General features: G+C 49.5%; 1 protein-coding gene across 1 annotated transcript in view; it reads left to right on the forward strand.

The window, feature by feature from the left end:
- LOC147660770 (transient receptor potential cation channel subfamily M member 2-like) overlaps window positions 1–21,668 on the forward strand; it is a 979,384-nt gene that overhangs the window by 202,463 nt on the left and 755,253 nt on the right. The gene's annotated exons all lie outside the window — the stretch shown is intronic.

Raw genomic sequence — 21,668 nt, forward strand, 5'->3', positions numbered from 1 at the left:
GCGCCTACATTCTAGTGGGGCGATGCAAACTGTCACTCCTGGACTCTGTTGGTGGAATGCCCATGTGTGGGAATCGAGGTCGTGGTCTGTGGATAAGCGGAGACGTCATGGCCACTGATGGCTGTGAGGGGCGCCCATTACATCAGTTGTCAGGTGGCTGCACGGGAACCGGGAAAATGGGCAAGTCTGGTAAACAACAGTCTAAGCTGTCCTTTGAGTCTCGCCTCTCCTCGCGGCCTACAGTGGTGCACTCACATACTGAGCTAGAGGTGGTACAATCGAGTACACCTTCGTGAGTTTACTCTGCTGGTGAGGCAGCAGAGTCTACAGGCCATAGATGGAAAAATAGACACCCTCACTCTTAGGATGGACAGTATGGCCACCAAGTTGGACTAGAAGGGAGCGCGCCTAGATACTGTGGAGCAGCGCATTTCCTCTGTCGAGGACTGTTGGAAATGGGATTTCTGGTTGGCTGAGGCTTGCGCCAAAGCCAGGCAGAAACCACCACTCTAGTCAGGGCAAGGGAGTTACACACCAAAGATAACCCCTGCTCACCCCCTTGGTAGCATGGCACGAGCAGTAAGGCTTATCCTGGAGGGAATGTGTAAAGCATCTGCACACGCACCCACCAGCAAAAACATCCCAGGCCCCCACAAAAGGAACTCCACACAAGGTTATATCAAAAATAGCCTTTGTATTCTCAAAACACATCGGATAGTAATCACACCATATACATTGTGCCAACTGGCACGGGCAATATTTACAAGGGATTATGTACACCTGACAGGGCCACATGGACCACTGTCAGCATAAGCACTTGGTAAAAATAGATAACTTGGTCAAGGTGAACTAAATCATAAACATTCAAGTAAAAATAGGTCATAGAACATACAGCCAGTAGACACTGATGATCACTGCACTTGCAACAGTCTGTGCCATGAAATCCATCATGCACAGTATCCCAAAAGTCTAACTACATTAGACCCTCACCACCTAAGTAAACATTACACTAGAGGCGTGAATCACACAGGGAAGTATAATCTCCCTACCATAAACCTAAACAGGTGAAACTACCTCCTATGCATAAACCATATCTAGAGGTATCAAGAGGGTGTGCAAAACATACTATACACAATACATTTCCTAACACCCAAAGCATTAGCACATAAATCACAATAGCACATGAATCACATTAGGGCCTGCACCTTTTAAATGTAATAATCCCTCCCTGGCCATCTCAATTAAGGGGGCTCAAACGCCCTATGTCCAGAGAGTCAGGGCTGCTACCTAGACAGCGAAGGTAAAGGTAGCACCACTGCACCAAGCCTAAACATGGCAACTGCCCACTACTTGCTGGGCAGCTGAGAACAATGAACTGGGGCCTAAACGCTGTAGCTGACACCAAGTGCTGCACAGCTGTGGAAGGCCACGGTAGGGCAAAGGGAGTGGGTCTCACTCCTGGGTTCCCCAAGAATATGTCCCTAGAAAGTAAGACTTAAACGGTGCAGCTGCCTACTACTTTCTGGGCAGCTGTGAATCAAAACTGCGGCATGGGCCCTCACTGGCCCTCTGAATAAACTGAGCCAATCGTTTGAGCCCTCTAGGCTCTAGAACAACCAATGCGCAAACCGCTTGAGCCATCTGGCTCTGGAAAGGAGCATGTCCCCACAACCACTGGGGACAGGACACAGGCCCTTAGAATAATGGCCACAGCATGGGAGCCTTCTAAGCTCTGGGATCAACTGCGTGCATTGGAGCACTCTGGCTCCTAAAATATTCATGCCCCCTGAAAAATGGTGCTTAAAGATAGCTGTGCCCCCTGGAAGCCTCTCATGCTCGGGAGGAAATGGGGCTGAAAAATGGGGGAGCCACTCTGGCTCTAGGGGTCAACAACTGCGTGGGCGCCTCTGGGCCCTCTAACAACAAAGGGCCCATGTTACAGTTGGAGCGGCCTGCTGCCAAGTGGGACCTCTCAGGAGACAACCCGGGACAACCCTCTCCTTACAGGGCTGCCTTTCCTGCTAGTGCTGTCTCCTTTCTGGGGCTGGTGGGCTGAGTTCGGCCTCGGGGAATCCCCTCACTCATTGGAGCCCCACTGCCCTCGCCACCAAGCTCCCGGCTGAGGTGCCTCGAGCGCGTCTTCACCTTGTCCCCCATTTCGGGACCGGGACTTGGGAATAGAGCCCGCGGGGCTCGGGCGGCTGCAGGCAACTTCTCCAGGCTGCCGGGCATGCGCGGGACTTCAATGAAACCGGAAGCCACGCCCGCCGCCTGACTTTCCTGTGTTGGCCGCGGTGGTGAACTCTTGAGGGCAGACACGAGGGCCTCCCTGAAAAACAAAATAAAAGAAGTGGGGTGGGCACCTGCTAAGGCTCCTCTAAAACGGGGTGGCACCCTTAATAATTTATAATAAAACGAAGACGTGGGGTGGGCACCTGCACACTCGGGGGCATAAAAATAAGCAGGGTGGCACCCGCACTGGCAGTAAAAGAGTAGGAGCACTCCCCCCACCCCCTGAGGGAAAACGACAGCGCTCTGCCCAGAAATCAAGATAAAGCGCCCACGAGGCGCTGGGGGCCCAGAGATCACCAAAGGCCCCAGAAATGACCCACACAGCACATATTTCCTTTGTCCCCAAAGGTGCAAGCAATGGGTGAACCAGAAGTAACTGGTTCCTGAGCACTTTTTTTTTGCTCAGCCCCTCTCCCTATTCACAGGACAGGCCAGGGACATCACACACCACAGGGGGTGGAGCCAGCATTGTGGAGGGAAGGCCCAGACCTATTCAGGTCCCAGGTGCCCTCCTCCCTCCCATCAACATGCAGATCTCTCCATTCACCACCAGGGCAGACCGATCCTGGCTCCTGGAGCCAGGCACACCAGCCAGCTCCAGCCAATCACAAGCCAGACAGTCAATTCACATTCACTGCACAGACATGTCAACTTCTAGAAGTAGCACTTCCACACTAGACACATTAAATCTGCACATATCGTGCAGCATTCAATCTCATGAGTCCGCCCATACCAAACTTCCCCCTGCACTCTCCACACATCAGGAACTACCATGGACACACGTATCCCCCATGCATTCCTATGGGAGGGCAGGTCAGTTCAGTTCAAAACTTTTATTCGATTAACACTTGGATAATCATGAAAAGTACATCATACAATTTGAATACAGTTGCATAAAAACACATTATTACATCACAAGGTGGCATTTAAAAGACTTTACATAAAATCTATTTACAAGTTGATTCAGTTAAGCATAAGATCAAAGGGACGGTAGCCCCATTTTGCTACGAGTCGTCAAACATGATTTTAGAAAAAGAGCTACATTTTTTGCTACGAATTGTGAATCTAACAGCTGGAGTGCCAAGAATGCTGGTCGACAGGTCCTCAACCCCATTTGGCGTAAAAGTGGAATAATTCAACGCTTACGCGCTTGCTCATAGTATCGACAGAACAAAATAAGATGAATGGTCGATTGGGGAGAGACTCTGTCACACGGACATTTAATCAAGTCATGGGACCAGTTTGACACAGTGGGGAAAGTGACAAGACGAAAAAATAAATTAAAACGAAACCTAGTTAGTAAATATTTTTCGTGATTGGAGAGGTAAAAGGTAAGGTAAGGCTGGATACCAGGGGAAACTTGGACCATCAGTGCTTGCACATTAGTTTGCTTGGTTACTTCACAAGAGAGACGTAGTTCCCTTAGGTGATTTAGACAGAGGATTTTCAAAGCACCTCTGCTGATATCAATCAATGAGGGAGGCTCAGTGAAGTATGATGTGCGGTTCAGGTCCTTTAAAACATTAGAAACATACGTTAACCATGGAATTTTTTTCCAGCACACCATAGGTAAGCAATTGGAAATCAAAGAGCGTGTTAAATGACATTGTGGCTTGTTCCAGATACGGTGCCATAGGAGGATTGGCTGACATTTGTTATCTGAAAGATAGTCGATGGCAAGCTAGATATGGCAACCGTAAAATGGAGCACTTTGTGGAAGTGCCAGTAGGTATTTTAAAAAGCCATTTTGGACTTTTTGCAACTCGTCTGTAGGTACATAGCCCCAGACGCCTGCGCCATAGGTTGCTATGCTGTGGCATTTGGCATGGTAAATTTTAAGCAACTCAGATGGGGCAGGTTTGCCCAATTTCTTGGAAAAAGAAACAAGCGCCGAAGTTGCTCTCTGATAAAGCAGCTTCCTGCTTGCCATAGCTCTTTTCCAGGATAATTGGTCGTCAATTAAAATACCTAAGTATGGGTATTCCCTGGCTCGTTCTAATCTAACTTGCTCAATATAGAGCGGTTTGGGATTCTCTACCTTGGGCCCTGTATACATAACAAAGGTTTTGCTTTTGTTCACTTTTAACCCCAGAGAGCATAAACTGGCAGTATTTATCCAGTTGTTTTTGTAGCTGGACTAGTGATCTGGCTAATATGACGGAGTCGTCTGCGTAGAGTAGTGCAGGGATGGGGCGGTGATTAATAGTTGGTAGGTTCTGGTTCCTTGCTAACATGGCTGTTTCCAGCCCGTTGGTGTATAAGTTAAACAGGAAGGGAGCCAGGACGCAACCCTGCCTAACTCCTCTTGTTACTGGAAAGGAGGGCGAGAGTTCGCCACCTATCCCGTATCTTACACAAGCCGTGGCATCGGAGTAGAGCTCACGTAAAAACTTGATGAGTGAAGGATCAACACCCAATTCTTCTAGGATGGACCACAGCCTGGAATGTATCACGCAGTTGAACGCTGCACTGAGGTCGACATATACCAGGTACAGGTTACCCCCTTTTGCCCCCACATACTTGCCTATTAGGAGGGTTAAATTTAAAGCCTGTTCAACAGTACCAAGTCCCTCCTGGAAACCATACTGGAGGTCGGTCACGACGTTGTTCTCCGACGCCCAGTCCTGGAGACGTTCCAGGATCAGATGTCCCGCGACCTTCCCCATGGAGTCCAGGAGGGAGATGGGCCTGTAACAGGCTGGGTTGTTTCGATCGCCCTTTTTAAAAATCAGGAGGAGTATGGAAGAGGACCAGGAGTCTAATAGACCAACTTTTGAGACCGCCGCCATCACCCGGGTGACGATGGGGGACCACAGATCTATGTTGGTGACGAAGATGTCAAGAGGGACTCCATCAGGGCCAGGGGCCTTTCCGGTTTTTGAGGACGATAAAGCTTGTATGACCTCGCTTAGGCTGAAGTGAAGGTCTATTGGGTATGCCTGCGTCTTAGAAAGGTCGGCTGTCAGCTTGGCCTGTGTTGTGCTGCCCACGGGGGAACCACCAAAGATCTTTGAAAAATGGGTCACCCACTCGTCTGCAGTCACAGCCACATCCAAGTGCTGGGGTGAATTTACATCAGCCAGGAAGGGAGATTTGACTACACGCCAAAACCGGGAGCTGTCTTTACTTCGGCAACTCGCGTGTAATTGGGCCCATAGATTTTTCTTCCGATCCTTTTTACAATTATTTTGAGCCTTTTTATACTCTATTCTAGGTTTGGCTATTTCAGTTTTGTCTCTAACTGGATTATGTAATGCCTTTTTTAAGGCAGATATGCCCAGATGCATCAAGCATTTTTGGAGTCGCAAACTGTGCGATTCCTTAAAATCGGCCGTTTGCGATTCCAAAAATGCTTTTTGGGATGCATCATTTGTTTTTGTAGAAAATCGCTAATTTTGCGATTTTCTAAAATGCGATTGCATTTAAGGAATCGCAATTTTGCGATTCCTTAAATGCAATGCATCATCCCCAAAACATTTGCGATTTCCAAAATTGCAAATGCAAATTACCACGAAGTTGAACTTCGTGGTAATTTGCAAAAATGTTTTAAAACGCATGAAAATGCATTTTTTAAACGTGTACGTTACAGGCACACATGTCCTTAGGACATGTGTGTATGTAACTCAAATGTAAAAGTGCATTTCATGGGTGCAGGGGGGGGTCCTTCGGACCCCCCTCTCCACCCTTGAAAGGCTTTGTTGCATTCCGATTTCAAATTGCGAATTCGCAATTCCCATTCATTCCTATGGGCATTTCAGCCCATAGGAATGAATGGGAATTGCGAATTCGCTATTTGAAACTCGCAATTTTATTGGGATTCGGTAAAAATTGCGATTTTTACCGAATCTCAATAAAATTGCGAAATTATTGATGCATTGCCATTTGCGATTCCTTATTTGCGATTCCTTATTTTTCGCAAATAAGGAATCGCAAATGACAACTTTGATGCATCTACCGGATAGTGCTTTACGATGGGCTGAGTTAAACCATCTTGGAAAAATCTGTCTACCGGGTTTGTGGTGACGGAATAGTTCGGCCTTCGTAACTTTTAGAATCTCCTGGAAACTAGATAAAATCAACTCAGGTGGGGATTCGTCTACCAAGGAAGGGCTTTGGATATGACCTTACTGGTAATTATTGTGGGATCAATCTTAGACCATTTCACAGAAAAACCATTGGTTCTATCCATGGCCAAAGATTGCTGAGTCAGTAAACTCATCCTATTAGGATGAGTCATCCATGGTAATCGAGAGGGTAATACTGTTTGGGAAGTGGTCGCTTGAGATGTCTGAGCCTGTAGTGAACTTATGGAGTTTGCCCTTTAAAATATAAGAACATAAAATAAAGTCTATAGTGCTTGACAAGCCCCTACCGTGGAATGTGGGTCTGAAATCTACAGGGGGGGGTCTACAAGATCATTTGCGTACATCAGTTCTAATGAGATGAGACTGTCATTGAGGGAATCACCTAAATGGGAATGCGAAAAATGAGTCCATGGACAATCCTCTTCATCTAGAAGCCCACAGATGCCTTTCTTATAGTTAATGCACAAAGGGGCGTTAAAATCCCAACCCCCCCCCCCCCCCATATTACATTACAGGCAGATGATGGTTGCCTGGATCGTTGCTCGTTTGTGAGATGGGAAATATCAGATACAGTTTTCACACTGTCTACAGGGGATAGGTTATTATAAAAATTAATGAAACAGTATGACATACATTTGTTAAAAATAACCATTATAATTTGAAAATTCAAAGTGGTATGGAGAACAGTGATTTTCTTTACTGCCAAATTGTTTGAGATGTACACGGCTAGGCCTCCCTTAGATCTGCCATGGGTGGTAGTGCTGGCTGGGGTATGGTATGTTTTATAACCCTGTAAATGTATTGGGTCTATTGCCCAGGTCTCCTGTAGACCAATTATCTGATGGGTATATACAAAGTCCAACCATGATTTAAGGTTGATCTTTGAACGAAGACCTGCTACGTTCCAATATAGTACAGATAATGACAGAGTAGAAGGAGTTAAGATGTTAACAGCTGGGCTTCCTAATCGAGGTGGAATATAGGATATAGTGTGGTTGTCTTCAGTGACAGAGGCGAGTTGTGCGTCTAAGGATGAATAAGGGAGCATTACTACTGGTGCAGGGGTGCCTTCAATATGAGGTGGCGGCAAGGAACTGGGAGATAAATTTGGAGGTAATGGAGGTTTAGGTGAAATAGATAATTTTAACCCTGGGGAAAGGGGATTCATGTTATCCTCAGTGTTAACAGATGGTGGTCAATCCACCATCTCCATGCAATCATATCTATTAAACAAGGGGACGCCCCTCCAGCCAAAGGTTGGGGCGGGATCTCTACCCCCTTGACCCGCCCAATCTAGCCAATCAGGTCTTCTGTTCCAGTTTCCTACCTGGGTCCAGTTCCATTCTGGACCTGAGGCATAGTGATTAAGAGGAGGATAGAAGTATGACAATCTTTTGGTGCCTATTCCGTCGGGTGTGAGGTGGGAACCCCAGGAGCAAATATGCTCGACTGTATGGGGATCTTCGAAGTTAATGATAACACAATCCCCGTGAATTGTTTTTGGCTCTTTACCTACCCAAGGGACCCTATGGACCGTTGTGACTCTATTATTAGAGTAAGGAGGGAGGGGCCTATTGGCAGATAGCCAGTGTAACACTTTATTTTTTAGGGACCAGCCTGGTTCCTCTGAGTTTGGATTTAACTCTGGGACCCCAGTCATGATGACAACGAGCTGGGTAGCTTCTGGGGAAAGGTGGAAGGAGCGACCACCTTTCCGTCTCGTATGAGGGCAGGTCAGTCTCACAACACGCACTCAGACTGCGCACGCACTTTACACTGGGACACAGTGTCAAAGTGCGCAAAGACCAGAAATCACTAGAATTATGTAATATTAAAAGGCAAAAAGCTCGGGGGTGAACCTGCCAGAAGGTCCAAGTCAAACAAGGACAAGTCACATGCAACAGTAGAAAAAAGCTTGGAGGTTATCAGAACGAATAATGAAGATTTACAGGCACACTCCCAGCGCAACAACCTGCGAATAATGGGGGTTCCAGAAAGTACCAACACAGGCCACCTCGAAGACTAAATAGAAGGAAGGCTCAAGGAAATGTTTCGGGCAGAGAACCTCTCGCAAGTGCTAATCATCAAGAGGACGCATAGATCATGGACTCCCAGGCCACCTCCGGGCGCACCGTGGCGACCTATCATAGCCATACTTTTGAATTACCGGGACCATGATTCTGTATTATGAATGGAGAGGTAGAAGCAACACAACAGTTACCAGGGGATGTGGTATCCTTTTTTCTGAATTTCACCATGGAAGTTCAAGCGGCTCGCAAAGAGTTTGCTCCTATCCAGAAGAAATTGCGTGAGTTGGAAATTCATTATGCGGTGCTGTATCCCGCGCGGCTGTGGATTTCGCATGAGGGCAGGATGACATTTTTTCCAACACCGAGAGCAGCTCAGGAGTTTTTGAAACGGGTGCAGGCTAAACTCAAAAGTCCAAGGTAATCACCCTCCCCTCGCACTCTGTCACAACTGTCTTTGTTAAGCATTTGAAATGGGACAGGTGCTGGTAAGGTAGTCTCTGCTCACATATGAGGGTATGGATGTCTATATTGGAGTGTAGGGAATTTCACCTCCGGATTTATGTGAATGGTGGATTGTTGAAAGACCCTGAAATGTGCTGGGCAGTTTAACAGGTCATTGAGATGCCCTCTATTCTGGATATACATGCTCAGACAAATGGTTGATGCAGAATTGTAACCACACAGCACCATAAGAACTAGGGCAGGCCTATATTTGTATAGAATGATAGTGGTTGGTTTTGAATGCAGCGGTTACACCATGTCTGCACTACTGAGACGCCGCAACCTGGCATGGGCATGTTGGATTCAGTAGAGGATATGGATCGTGATACATTATCAGCATACAAAATACACTTATGCAGTAATGTAAGTTTAAATCACTATCAATATGTGCAAAAAAAGCTGTTATCCCGGCCACACCCTTACTGCGGGTGGGATTACGGGCATCTGGTCAATCCATGCGGATATTCCCTATTTTAGTTGCAATGTTTGTGCTCTTTTAATGGGAGTGTCTTTGGCATGATTGAGATGCTAAATTGGGAGGGGGTATTTGAGTTGTTGTTTGTATGTTCAGGCATGGTACATTGCTGGCACATTACACTGGTTACGCAGAATCATGTGTTGAATCACTGTGGTGGAATAGCATGCAAGAGCAAACAAACACCATACACAAATGTTAGGTGAGATTAGGCTTCTGACATGGAATGTCAGGGGGCTGAATAATACCAAAGAAAATCAGGCAGGCGTTGGCGTATTTAGACAGGCATCGGTGCAACTGGCTCTTCTACAGGAGATACCCCTCACTAGATTTGGAGAGGGTTCAAAATGGGCGGTGGTATAGGCAGCATCCTCATATTCAGCCTATAACAGGGGGGTCATGATCTTAGTGAAAAGGGGCACTCACTTCAGGCTTATGCACACAGAATCCGATGACCTGGGCCGGTTCACACTTATACAGGGGACCTCTGTGGAACGAACGAACGTTACAATTATTACAAAATACAGCCCTAATATTGATCCAGAATTTTATCATACATTGGAGAATAAATTGTTTGACCTTCAACCAGAAGTAGTACTATGAAGGGAGATGTGAATACGTATCTGGATCCTGATACGGATTGCAGTACGCTGACCATCTGGCAGGGAAAAAGGGCAGCACAAGTCAGACACTATCATGCACTCTCATGAGCTCATTGATATCTGGAGGACACGGAATCCAAAGATTTGAGAGGGCACACACATCTCAGTACATAAAACATGGTCCAGACTGGACTACTGGTTGTTTTCTGGATCGGCCGCTCCCTGGGTGAAGAGGGTGGCACATTTGCTGCGCACTTTCTCAGTCCATTGTCCTGTGCTTTTGGATGTGAGTATCTCCACACAACACTCTCAGCCCTTTCAGTGCTGTCTGTAACAGTCCTCGCTGCTGGATCCTATTTTTAGAGAGTGAGTGAGACAGACCATTGACCTTTTCTTTCTTAAATATGAGAGCACAGTGGATGAGGCAGGTACACTGTGGGAGGCATTTAAGGTCACGTTTAGGGGGACATGTATTGGGCTGCAGGCAGGTGTACTTAAGGATCTTCTATCCCGGATGTACACAATAGAGAAATCCTTAACTATGTTGGAAAAAGAATATGCTGCCGCGCACAAACTGGAAACTTTAGCTAAAATTAGGGAGCAGGTCACTGAATACAATGAAACAGCAGACCAAGATATTAAACATCTGTCCAGAAGTTGGGTTGCGAGGGCATATGGAGATGGTGGACACCAGAGCCGCACACTGGCAGTAAAAACTAGGACTGTGCGGATGCAGGAATTAATTAGTGAGAGTGTCAGGATGGCACAAAGCCAGAGCACAGCTGAAATCCTTAATCAGTTAATGGATTACTATTCTAAGCTGTATGGTGCATGCGAGGCCGCTCCTAGCGAAAATATCCATACTTTTTTGAGGAAATTGCACTTGCTTGGTTGTCCCCAGAGCAAAGAGTACCTGATGCAAGAATTCACAATTGATGAGGCGATACAGGCGCTTCCCTCTGGTGAGGCGTCATGTAGCAATGGCCTGCCGAGTGAGTTTTCTAAAACCTATCCAGATTTGCTGGTCCCTCACCTTCACAATCGATCAGGAACATTTATAGAGCGTGCTACTCATCCGCGAGGGTCTCAAGGCTTTGGGAGGGGGGGGGGGGGGGGGGTGCCGCTACCGCTCAAAGCCAGGTCTTTAGTTGCTTCCTACAGGAGAGATGGTCCTGTGTCAGTCGTAGGTGGGTGGGGAGGGTGTTCCACGTCTTGGCCGCCAGGTGGGTGAAAGATCTTCCTCCTGTGGTGGTTCTGCAGATCAGTGGGATGGTGGCGACGGCGAGGCTGGCGGAGCGGAGCTGGCGGGAAGGTTTGTATAACGTGAGGCGATTGTTTAGGTATTCGGGGCCCGTGTCGTGGAGAGCCTTGTGTACGTGGGTGAGGAGTCTGAACGTGATCCTCTTGCTGACAGGGAGCCAGTGCAGTTCTCTCAGGTGGTCAGAGATGTGGCTGTGTCGGGGGATGTCCAGGACGAGTCGTGCAGATGCGTTCTGTATGCGCTGGAGTCTTTTCTGTAGTTTGACAGTGGTCCCAGCGTATAGGGCGTTCCCGTAGTCCAGTCGGCTGGTGACAAGGGCCTGGGTGACCATCTTCCTGGTTCCAGTGGGGATCAAACGGAAGATCTTACGGAGCATGCGGAGGGTGTTGAAGCAGGAAGATGTAACGGCGTTGACTTGCCTGGTCATTGTGAGGGAGGAGTCATGGATGAATCCCAGGTTGCGTGCGTGGTCGTGGGCTTGGGGGCGGTGCCCAGTGCAGGGGAACACCAGGAGTCGTCCCAGGCGGAGGTGGATGGGCTGAGGATGAGGACTTCAGTCTTGTCGGAGTTCAGTTTCAGACGGCTGAGCTTTATCCATTCCACAACATCTTTCATTCCTTCCTGGAAGCTGGCTTTGGCGGTGGCGGTGGCGGGGGCGGGGTCGTTGGTGAGGGAGTGGATCAGTTGGGTGTCGTCAGGGTAGGAGATGATGAGGTTGTGCTTGCGTGCAATGGCTGCGAGGGGGCTCATGTAGACACTGAAAAGGGTGGGGCTGAGCAAGGAGCCTTGGGGTACGCCGCAGATCTTGGTGGTCGCTGTACGGAAGGGCGGGAAACTGACTCTTTGGGTTTTGTCGGAGAGAACGGAGGGGATCCATTCCAGGGCCTTTCCATGGATCCCGGCGTGGTGGAGGCGGGTTGTCAGGGTGTGGTGGCAGACCGTATCGAAAGCAGCCGATAGGTCGAGGAGGATGAGGGCGGCAGTTTCCCCATTGTCCAGCAGGGTCCTGATGTAGTCGGTGGCTGCGATGAGGGCGGTCTCGGTGCTGTGGTTTGCTCGGAAACCGGACTGTGATGGGTCGAGGGAGCCGTTCGTCTCGAGGGAGGCGGTCAGCTGAATGTTGATGGGAAGGGGAGGAGTGAGATGGGGCGTAAGTTCTTGAGCTCTGTGGGGTCTGCGGTGGGTTTCTTCAGGAGGGTGCTGATCTCCGCATGCTTCCAGCTCTTCGGGAAGGTGGCGGATGCGAAGGAGTTGTTAATAATGTCCGCTTTGTTGAAGATGTGGTGTGGGCAGGGGTCGGCTGGGGAGCCTGAGTGGATGGTGTTAATCACGAAGGTGGTGTCTTCCGTGCTGACGGGGGTCCAGGTGCAGACGGTGGTGGGGGGCGCTGGCTCAGTGGTTGGGAATGTGGTCTGAGCGCTGAAGCTGTCATGTATATCGCGATCTTGCGGTGGAAGAACGTAGCGAGTGAGTCGCAGAGGTCTTGCGATGGCGTGATGTCGTTGTTGCTGGCGTTTGGGTTGGAGAGCTCTTTAACAATGCTAAATAGTTCCTTGCTGTTGTGGGTGTTCAGTTCTCTGAAAGATGACCTTTTGGTGGTGCGGATGAGCTGGTGGTGTTTGCGGATGGCATTCTTGAGGGTTGTCATGTTTTCCGTTGACTGGTCGTGGCGCCAGGCTTTCTCGAGGGCACGGCAGGATTTCTTGGAGTCTTTGAGGTCGTTGGTGAACCATGAGACTTTCTTGCTGGCGGGGTTGTTTGGAGGGTTCTTCAGTGGTGCAAGGGCATCGGCGCAGTCTGTAATCCACTGTGTGAGGTTGTGGGCTGCTTCATTGGGGTCCGTAGTGTTGGTGGGTGGGTTTTGGCTCAGGGAGGTGGTGAGCTGGTCGGTGGTGATCTTGCTCCAGCATCTTCCGGGGGCTTGTAGCGGGCGGTGGTGGGTCGTGGTTTTCCTGAAGTTGAAATGGACGGAGCTGTGATCGGTCCAGTGAAGTTCGGTGGCATGGCTGAAGGAGATGTGGTTGCTGGAGGAGAAGACTGGGTCGAGCGTGTGGCCGGCGTAGTGGGTGGGGGTGTTGACCAGCTGCTTGAGTCCGAGGTTGTCTAGCAGGGAGGTGGTGTTGTTGTCCTTGTTGTTCTCCAGGTGGAAGTTTAGGTCCCCTAGGAGGATGTAGTCAGAGGAGGCAAGAGCGAGTGGGCTGATGAAGTCTGCGATGGCTTTGCTGAAATGTGTGCGTGGTCCCGGGGGTCTGTAGATGAGGGTACCTCTGATGGAGGTCTTGGGGTCGGTGTGTATCTGAAAGAGAAGGTGCTCGGCGGCGGTGAGGGTGTCGTCGGTGTTGGTCGTGATGCGGATGGTGTTTCTGTAGACCATGGCGATGCCACCTCCGGCTTGGTTGACGCAGTCCCTCCGGGTGATCTTGTAGCCGTCCGGGATGGCTATGGCGATGTCGGGGGCTGAGGAGGCGTTCATCCAGGTTTCCGTGAGGAATGCGACGTCCGGTGCTGTTGTGTCAAGAAGGTCCCAGAGTTCGACGGCGTGTTTGTGGACGGAGCGGGTGTTGAGCAGGATGTTTTTGGGTGATTGTTGTTGGCGCCTGTCCTGGCGGGCGCGGTGCAGGTCCGAGGGCAGGTGAATTTGCAGGCATGGCAGGTGAAGGCTCCCTGGGTGCGTTTCGGGGTAGCTTGGTAACCGGCTGGCTGTCGGCCTGTGTTGAGTGCGAGGAGGGTGGCTGTGTCGTATTTCCGTCGGGTGGACTGGCTCCGGCGGGGGCCAGGGGTCCTGGCACTGGGCGCGATCTAGGCGCGGACAGGCGCAGACAGGCTTGCCTTAGGCGCCCCCGCTGCGCGGCCTCCATTTAAGTGGGTAGTGGGAGGGAGGAGCAGCTGGGAGGCGGGAGCGGGGTGGCGCATGGGACAGAGGGGGGAGGGGCCGCAGGGACGCAGCGGTGGAACCGAGGACGGGGGAGGGGGACACAAGGGCACAGGCAGCAAAAACGAAGGGGACACCAGGTAGCAGGGGCACAAAAGAAAAACGGGGGGAGAGGAGTCACAAGGGCACAGGCAGCAGAGCGAGGGAGGCGACAGGCACAGAGGACTTAATCGGCAGCAGCGAGGGCACTGTCAGGAGGACCTTGTGGCAGCTGGGGGGGGGTGACCTACCTGCTGGCAGGGTCAGAGCTCGCTGTCCTGTGATACCTATGAGAATAAAATACTCCCCCTACACTACATGAGGTGCTAATTATAACCTTATTTAAGCCAGGCAAACACCCAGCTCGTTGTGAGTTGCATCGTCCGCTCTTAAATATAGGCACCTTCCGGACCAATAGGGTATTGTTCCAATTCGCTCCACCACACATACTTTTGTACTCTGTACTGGTCTACTTAACCATTTTCTTGTTGAAACAATGAAGTTCGTAAATTCTGAACCCAGTAACTTTCAATTCTCTTTACCCATCACAAGCACACCCTTGCCCCTTTCTTGAGCAACGTTTTATTTGTTTTGAAGACAAAGTATTCACGTTTACATTTAACCTTGAGCAAACAGATATATAAAATGAATATATTAAACTAAAGTGTTTACACATTTTTGGTTTTCTTTCGTATATATTGTATGTTCTGAGTTATTTGCCTTCCCTTCCAGGTTATGAAGTTACATTCAAATTGCATTGATTACTAGTGTGTGACTGGTATGGCGACACATATATAACAAATTCTTCCTTGGTTTTCTAATGTCTGTCACCGACCACATTTCTTCATATCGTACTTATGGGGATTATTGGGTTACCCCACTATTTTGTAGTGGGTCCTTTAATCCATTGTTTAAGCTGAAGCATCTGCATATCGCTTTTCATATGTATAACCATAGCATCTTCCGAAATTTGCAAGATGAAGGTTGGAATCACCTATCACCAGGAAGTACTTGTGTTTCAGGCAAGCGGCGAACAGTTGCGACCGCAGTTTGGCACTGAATTCAGACTTGTATCCTGTGGGATTATAGATTACTGCTCCCTCAAGAGTTTTGTGATCTCCACTGGACCCCTGAAATACTGAGATCTTCTAGTTGAGCCACAGACTCGGAGACAAGTGAAACCGTCTTTACAAAGAATTGCTGTTCCTCCTCCCTTCCGTCTCCAAATATCGCTTTTTAGCAGTTTATAGCCAGCAGGCAGGGCAGAGGCAATATCAGGGGAATGGTTATCATCTAGCCAGGTTTCTGCAATGAAGGCTAGGTCTGGTTTTTTGTCTGATAGAATGTCCCAGATCTCGAGACTTGTTTGGGCAACGACCTTGAGTTAAAATAAATTCAGTTCAGTTCAGTTGAAGCCCAATCAGGTTGTCATCTTCTCTGGGGCGCTGCTGTCGCTGCCCTGCTACCCCACTTGCAATTGAGGCATGAGCCCCCCTGGAGACATCTTAGCACAGAATACCTCCTTATGTATCAGAGGCTTGGCTCACTCAAGAAGCGCCTCCCCAGAGTAACGGTAGTGGCTACGCTATTCTAGCAGAGGAAGAGCACGGTTCCTGACCCCGTTCGGGCGCAGACGGGCTTGCCCCATTTTTAAAGTCCCCAATGCTTGCCATCTAGACCGCTGACCCTCCCTCAACGCTACTACCGGTGACTTCTGGTATCGCTGCTCCCCAGTCACTGTCTCGCGCCCTCCAAATCAAGATCAATGCAGGTAGGCAATTTTAAATACAAGTTGCCCGTTTTAAAAAGCAGACCCGAGAGTCCGAATCAAATTCAATTAGGCTTAAAAAATAAATACAAATACGGTGCTGTGTCTTACGCAGTTAGGAACAAGTGAATGATTTTGAAATTTGAATACCCCAATCGGTGAATCATTACCTCATGTAGTTATTTTTGGTTGTATTTCAAATCTCATGACAACTGATTGTTATAAATGTGGACATGTGGAACTAGACATGAACAACCCTGATATCATAGGTTCTGAGATCCGAGAAACAGACCACTAAAACAAAACAAGCATTTGCAATGCAATAGGTCTCGCAGTTGTGAGTTTGAGCTATTGGCATTGTAAATGACAATGCCTTTTATTTACATGTTGGTTTTTAAAACATAAATAAAAGGCATTGTCATTTACAATGCCAATAGCTTAATCTCTCGCAAATGCGAGACCTATTGCATTGCAAATGCTTGTTAAAAAAGGGTGTCTCTTATTCTAGGAGGCCCAGGGGTACAGAGGCAGCCTCCTAGAGTACAGAGTTTACCCACTAAAAGTGAAAGGGGTGGGGTTAGCTCTCAATGCCCCCTGGGAGAGGCCCAGGATCCCTTTGCACGGGGCGTTATTCACTATTCACTGCTACAAGAGATGGGTTACCAGCTTCACTGCGTGCCTCCCCCGAGTGCACTAGGACTGGAAGCAACATCTGGGAAACACTGCCTCCTGTTACAGGGACTCCAGCGCAAACCTATCAATCACTCATCACCGCGAGGTGCGCCCACTCTCTGGGCAGCTACTATACCTAGACCCTCACTCCCCCGATACTTCTGTCAGTACCCTCGAAGTTCTCTCACTAAGCGAGTGTGGGGCCCCAGGAGTGTAGAAGGAGTGTGAGGACACAGGCAGATAGAGCCGGCTACACATGTACAGTCAGAGGGCGCAGGCACAGCAAGGCAGAGCAGCACACGTACAAGTGGACAGAGCAGAGTGAGCAGATACTGGCAGCAAGAACCGAGTGGGAAGGTACAGGCAGGTAAAGCAGCGCAGGTAAAGCAAAATGCGCAGATACAGGCATAGAGGAGAGCGCAGAGACAAGCAGGCAGAGGAGCACGCACAGGCAGAGCAAAACGTGCAGGTACAGGGGAGATTGGGCAGATACAGGCAGGCAGAGGAGAGTGCGCAGACACATACAGGCAGAGGAGAGTGCGCAGATACAGGCAGAGTAGAGTAGCAGTTACTGACAGGCCTAGCAGAGTAGCTGAAACAGGCGCATAAAGACTAAGAGCGGGTCTGGCAGAAAGAATGCAAAACGAGCCTTCGCTCAGCTGCCATATGGTGCCGGGGAGAGAGGCCCACAAAGAGGTGGGGGAAAAAAGCCGAAATCAAACTACCAGCAGATGAAATTGATTTATTTCCAGCATTAAAAAGCAAGGGGTGGGCGGACTGGTGGAACATAAAACCTCTCGCAGGACCGGAAGATGAGACACAGCGAAACTCAGACGGCGAGAAAAACAAGGTGTACAATCCCGGGCGGAAGTCAGGCAGGCCGGGGGCGGGACGTCAAGACACACCGGAAGCCCGGGCGGGCTCCCGGTGAGAGAGCCTCGCACGCACAGAAGGAAGAGGCCGCCGCCTGCAACGAGCCCTCGCCTGGAGACGAGTACCGGTGAGTGGGGGCCTTTACTGAGCTGCGAGGGCGGGGGGCATGTGTGTGTGTGTGGGGCGGCGGGGGGCTCTGTATGTGTGTGAGCGTGCGTGTGTATGTGTCTTGGAGTCTGTGTGTATGCGTGTGTGATGACTGCGGGGGGGAGGGAGAGAGTGTGTGCGAGCGAGTGTCTGTGTGTGTGTATGCGCATGCATGTGTGTATGTGTGGGGATGTGCACGGCGCGGGAATTCTTGTGAATGTGGACGGAGCCGACGTGCGCGTGCACGAGGTCAAATCCACAAGTTAAAGCGCGTGGCACCCTCTTGTCCTAATCCCCCCGAAGTCGATCACTATAGTTGTCGAGCTGGACTGGAGCATCCTACGGATGCTTACTCCAGCTCGACCTAAAAAGGGGCCGTATGTTTTTTTTTTCCACTTAAATTCGCCTATCTATTTTTTAACATGAAACTTCCAAAAATAAAATGGCTAATTTGCAATATGCTTTTCAAATGAATTTACTTTGGTACGCATAAACTGTTTTTATGGATAATGATTTTCTAACTTTTAATTATTGCTAGCATTAGATGGAATGGACATAGACCTCAAGACTCCTGTACCCATAGTTGTGAATATGTGTGAGAAACTGGCCACTTCATTCATTATTTTCTCGTCAAGTAAAGTATCTTAAACCCACATAACCAGTTTTTAAAACAATTGTGCCTACTTGCTTAAAATGTTATACTTTAGGTATGTGCGTTAAATTTATGTCTAAGAATGAATAATATCAAAATCGCTTATACCTTGTGACACAAGATTGAGAGAGGTTGCACTATGGCAGTGGCCAGTTGAGGCAGAGCGTAGAATTGACCTAGGAGGTAGCGGGCATTTAAAAAAAAAATACACTAATGTTCCACTCTCCCATCTAGCTATGTTGGGGTGGGTGGGTGGCAAACAATTAGTCTGGCTCCCGCAGCACATCAGGGGACAAAAAGGGGGTCACTGGGGGGGGTAGCCCGCTTTTAAAGGGCGCTACTCTGCCCCCTCCGCTCTGTTGCATAACTCAGGACCACTTCCGATCATGACCCACTTTTTTAGTCGCCCACCGCTCCACGGTCCAGCGACTATTTTTTTTTTATTTAAATTTTTGAAAACCTTTATTGGTGCATCAAAGAAATACAAATAGTGGCCTACAACCCTCAGGCCGGCCACAATACTGTTGAGCACAGGAGCATGCAATACGACGACGCAATAGCATATCAATATCAAGTAGCAAGCATTTAACAGTTACACTGGGAGTCACGTGCTATCGCGCCTCAGGAGTAGTGAAGGTTAATTTTAAAGTTTTCATAGCAAGTATTAATGTCCAACTATTCATTACAATAAAATAGAATATGAGCGAAAGAAAAAACTGGGTACATGTAGACGGGAGATAGCGGTAATGACAGGCGGCATGGCGGCCAGAGTGTACACCACAGGAATGGTAGACCCAATGCCCTAACAGTGATCCACCGCCACCCGCCCGCCAGCAACATCGACACGAACCCAAGATAGAAAAAGGAAGAGATAAATTAAAGAGAAAAACAAGGCACCATAGGAACACAAAAAAACGAAAAACCCATCCCCCACCCCCCACCCTACACGCATGCGTAGGCTACGGCCTATCCCCCCCCCAGCAGCGCGTCTGTCGCCCCATAAACCCGAAATATAGAATAGAGATTAAGAGGAAGAAAGAAAAATATGATATCACCTTAGATATAGGGAGCAAGAAAAGAATTTCTAATCTAAAAACTCCCATGAAATAACTAACCCGAGAGGAGGGCCATATTGTCTAAGTCCTGGTCTCCACCACCCGCTCAAGATCTACACCACAATTACTGTATCAGCGCAATTACCAAAGACCTTGCCACTAAAGAGGAGGGACACCCAAGCAGAGCCCCTACATATATCCAGACTGTGTCCCAACCCGAGTCCCTCCCAGCTAATCAGAAACAGATACAAGACCACCACCGATCGCAGTTGTCCCCGGACTCCCAGCCACCAATTACATCCACCTCGTTTAAAAGAACCAAAAATCTGATACGTCAGGTGAAGCCCGAAATGAATTAAACATGTCAAGCAATAGCAACCGCAGTCGAGAATAGGGGATTTCACAAATGTATCAACACCAATGTATCGGCAAGTGTTCCAGTCCGGGTCCCAGCCAGTCGATCAAGCAGAAGCAGCGGGAGAACCCACTGCAGCCCCGGTCTGAGCGTTTGAAAAGGTCAAGGAGGGCGTCCTTTAACAAGAAAACAAGTTTTCCTAGCCCTGGCCAGATTTCAAGTGTCCCCTTGTACGTGACTCCGGGAATAGGTCCGCCCCAGATAGAACAAAGGGGTAAGATGGCCGCCCTCGGCAAGAAGAAGGTCCCCTAACACAAAATGGACACCACCAGTCAGATGTAATGATAGCGATCCAGAAGAGTGCTGCTCCCAATGCCGCCCTACATTGAATAAAATAATTGAGTAAAGTCTCACCCCACATGTGATACACAGGCAAGACGAATAGCAACAGCGCCAGCGGACCCACAAGCAGAACCAGCGATTTAGTATCCAGGAATGAAGGCTGAGGCAGGGTGGGAAACATTGTAACAGCGGAGGTATGGGCTGACCATAATCCGGTAGAATAGTCGCTGTCAGGAAGCTGTTCCAGGTCGCAAGCAGGCGGCAACAATGTTTCAATGGCAATGCAGGGGAGGGAGGGGTCGGTGCAGCAAGGGGAGCCGGTCGGCGATGTACTCTCTAATCCGAGAGCGGCTGCATCCAGCTTCGCGCCGAGTGCGCGGGAGCATTCAAGCCATTCAGCCCGTAATTCAGCAATCGCTTCAAGAACGGTGGCTATGGTAAGGACAGGCAACTGACCCAAGGTATCCCCAGTCCGTAGCGCGCCCCAGCGATCCACATGCCTTCCGAGGCCTTGCGGGGCGACCCAGTCAGGGGCCGAGGTGGATCCACCATTGTCACAGGGGGGACGGCCGCCATATTCCAAACAATTAAGAGAGCACCGGTGGCGTAGGCGAATCGCACAATAGGCAATGGAGGGGGCCGACCTCACGGGACGATCCGGGCACCGCACTACAGGGCGACAACCGACAAGATTCACCTCATGTGGGCTCAGCAGGAGAAAGCACCAGAGCGAGCCACAGCGGCCACTTCCTCGCCGATCATGAAGAAACCCCCATCGTGGTTCACCTCGGCTTCGCACAGAGAAGGGGCAGCGGAGTGGACCCTCAGTCGGTCAATTCACACGTCCCAAGGGAGGAACCAGTGCGGGCGCGGCAACAGTCTGCAGAGTGGCAGGGGATGGCAGCGCCACCACTCGTCGGCCAGCCGCGGGATCTCCAGCCGCTTAGGCGGCACACAGCAACAAAGGGTCCGGTCCCAGGGTCGACAATGGCCGTCGGGCAGCACGCCAGTATCGTCTTCTTGCAGGCAGGTGGGGACACCGGGAAAACACCCCCGGCAGCAGCGCGCTTTCCCCGTTCTCCGACGGTAGCGCCGTGAAGGATAAAGAGCAGGATATTATTGCCGGGAGCACAGGCTCGGGGAGCCGGGCGTCTACACGTCCGTCTCCGCCGCCATCTTGGCTCCTCCTCACGGTCCAGCGACTATTGATGTCCTCCTGCAAATGGCTGACTGGGCTCTTGGCCAGTAAACAGAGTACATAGACTCTGTCATAGAGCCCACCCTTTGCGGCTGGCACAGACCCTTTCAATCCTGCATCATCACCAGCGGCCCGTCCAGGCAGCGGCCATCTTAGCACGCAAAGTACATACACAGCCATTTTGAACAGAGGGAATTGATGCTGAATTCAGAAAGCAAAACCACACCTCTCCTCATGCCTCTTCCGAGGTCCATAGGGACAAATGAGTCTTACATTTCAGAATAAGGGCTCTTTGTAATAAGAGTTTAGTAGAGGATTTTATGTATTAATTTCTCTCATGTGCAGAATCCTCTATGGATCGGTATGTACATTTGAACACGACTAAATAATGCATTAAATTGAACCTCTGTACCAATCTTATCTGCAAGCAGCTATGGAAATATGGAAGC

The sequence above is a fragment of the Lissotriton vulgaris genome, unplaced genomic scaffold, assembly GCF_964263255.1.
Source record: "Lissotriton vulgaris unplaced genomic scaffold, aLisVul1.2 SCAFFOLD_262, whole genome shotgun sequence".
NCBI lineage: Eukaryota > Metazoa > Chordata > Amphibia > Caudata > Salamandridae > Lissotriton > Lissotriton vulgaris.